Here is a 2335-nt window from a genome sequence, read left to right on the forward strand (position 1 = left end):
GCTTTTAAAAATTTCCATCTGTGGGATTCTTGGACATTTTTGGACATCGGGGTCTCTGCTCACCTTGGTCGGGCCACCCTGGAGACCGATGTGCCCTGTGTGGAAAGGGCCCAAGCCATGCCGGACGGGTCACCCCCCTCACACCCATGTTGCTGTGACCGAGTGTGGCTCCCGCAGCGTGTGGTTAAACGGAGACTTCCGGTCTCTGTCGCAGAGGCCGCCATGACTGGGGGGTGCCGGTGGGGCCAAGACAGGGCCTCCTCCCCGAGCCAGGCTCCTCACCGCTGAGGCCTGAGCCGGCCTGAACCAGGACCCTCCACTTCCAGGCTGGGACACAGCCGCGGGAGCTCGAGCCCGGCCAGCCGTTAGCGGTCCTCAGGTCCCTCCACCACAGCGTGGGGACAACTCATTGGCCAAATAAACTTCCAATTTCAGTGCCTGTTGTCGTCTCTGCTGTGCAGCCTCTGAGGTGGGCTGGGCCCCCAGCCCCGGAGGGGACATGGGCTTGGCCGGGCCACTCCTGTCCAGATGCTGCTTTCCAGGAGCTCAGGGCAGGGGTGGAGGCGCGCACGGCCCGGGGGGCACCTGCGGGTCTCCAGGCGGGGAGTTGGGGTGTTGCCTGGCCCTGCACGTGCCGTAGCTGATCTGGTTCACTTGTGACCGCCATGGTGGCATCACCCTACCTGGGCACTGAGTTGTCATGACGCGGATCTTGCTCGAGTGCCAACCACCGGAGTGGCGTCAGCCCTGGCCAGAGGTCGGCAGGTCCATGTGCAGTGGCGGTCCCATCCCACCAAGGCCTGGGCCGACCGGGTCCGGTGAGGAGCGCGTTCAGGCTTCTGGAACCGGTGACACGACATTGCCAGACACACGTGAAGAGGATCTAGTTTAAGAACAAGTCACTGAGTTGGTCAAGCGGATTCGCCTTCTGTGGAACGTCAGCTTGCGGTCCGCACGGGAGAGCATGAGATCAGCTTTCCGCCAGCCCGGCCGCCCTCCTGAGCCTGGGTTACGGATGCCTCCAAGCCCCTCTGAGAGCCGGGGACCCCCACGCTGGAGGGCGGGCTCAGCTTCTGCTGCTGTCTGCACCTGCAGCAGCAGGTAGGGCAGGAGGGCCGTGCGTACAGTCCCAAGAGGATGGGTGGAGGTGGCGGGCGCGTCCACCTGACAGGCCCAGGTCAGAGCATCTCAGAGCCCTGCCTGGCCCCCACGTACCCCATCAAGCCCCCACATCCGGCGAGCCCTCTGGAGTGGGAAGTGACAGGCGTTTCCCGGTCCCCAGCCCCCCAGTTCCGAGGCTCACCTGCTGGTTGGTGATCCTGGGCCCGTGGGGCTTGCTGTGAACATGGTTCTCTCAGTGGCTGGGGCCCACAGCGGGTGGGGGTGTCATCTTCCCTCACCCTCACTGGTGCGTTCCCAGCGGGGGGTCCATCTTGCCCTCTGCATGAGGTCACCTGCCATCCAGGGCCAGCGCTGTGCCACCGGTACACAGTGAGGACCTGCAGGGAGTGCGCTGGTGGCACCAACCCAGCCCGGGCTTGTCCCCACACCCCAGCATCCAGACACTGCCCCCCCGGAGTCACAAGCTGACAGCGGCCGACAGCCGGGCGTCCCTCGCTGGTCCTGAGTGGCCTTCCAGCTAGTCCGCTCCGGGGTCTGCATGCTGCGCCTCAGTCCTGCGGACACGAGGAGCAGACAGCAGGACACGGGTGGGGGGTGGGTTCCACACCCTGGGAGGGGGTCATGAGGCGGTAGCTCTGGCTTCCAAAGCAGCTCTTTCCAGCACAGCGGGGCTGTGAGGAGTCACAGCTGCAAGGGTGGGCTGGGCCCAAGCCACTGCTCCCTGCCCCAGTGACCGGGTGACCCTGTAGGTGGCGGGGTGGACCAGCTGTGGGAGCCCGGCCCTCTGCACAGAAGGCTGGGACCAGGAGCCGCTGCAGGAGCATTAGCATCACGTGCTCCTGGGAGGGGGTGTCCCCAGGCCCAGCCCCAGCCCCTTTTGCAGATGTAGCTGATGACCGGTCCGGGGCCTGGGTTGGCTGGGTGGTTGTGGGGCGGAGTCCAAGACCTGGCTGGCCTGGTGGATTAGCGAGGTGACTTCACCCTCTCTGGGTTGGGCGGTTGAGGCTTAACAGCCTGGGACTCTGTTCCTCACTCTGTCCTATTGCGGCTGTCCTCTCCAGGTGGTAGGAAGGAAGCTGCTGTCCTCTGCTGGGCTTGTGCAGCAGGCCCCCCCAGATCCCCTGCCCCCAGAGCCGGAGGGGAGGGGTCTGTGGGGCTCCCCATGACCCTCCTGCAGGCTCCCTGTGGCTTTTCCTGCTGGAGGCGGAGCTTA

General features: G+C 65.4%; 1 protein-coding gene across 1 annotated transcript in view; it reads left to right on the forward strand.

Annotated features, from left to right (window-relative positions):
• Window positions 1-807: 807 nt before the first annotated feature.
• The window catches only part of MCRIP1 (MAPK regulated corepressor interacting protein 1), a 14162-nt gene continuing 12634 nt past the window's right edge, over window positions 808-2335 (forward strand). Inside the window, exons 1-2 of the mRNA XM_011373689.2 lie at window positions 808-813; window positions 2090-2093. The gene's annotated coding sequence lies outside the window, so the exon portion shown is untranslated. The remainder of the gene's footprint in view (window positions 814-2089; window positions 2094-2335) is intronic.

This window comes from Pteropus vampyrus, unplaced genomic scaffold (assembly GCF_000151845.1).
Source record: "Pteropus vampyrus isolate Shadow unplaced genomic scaffold, Pvam_2.0 Scaffold227, whole genome shotgun sequence".
NCBI classification, from domain to species: domain Eukaryota; kingdom Metazoa; phylum Chordata; class Mammalia; order Chiroptera; family Pteropodidae; genus Pteropus; species Pteropus vampyrus.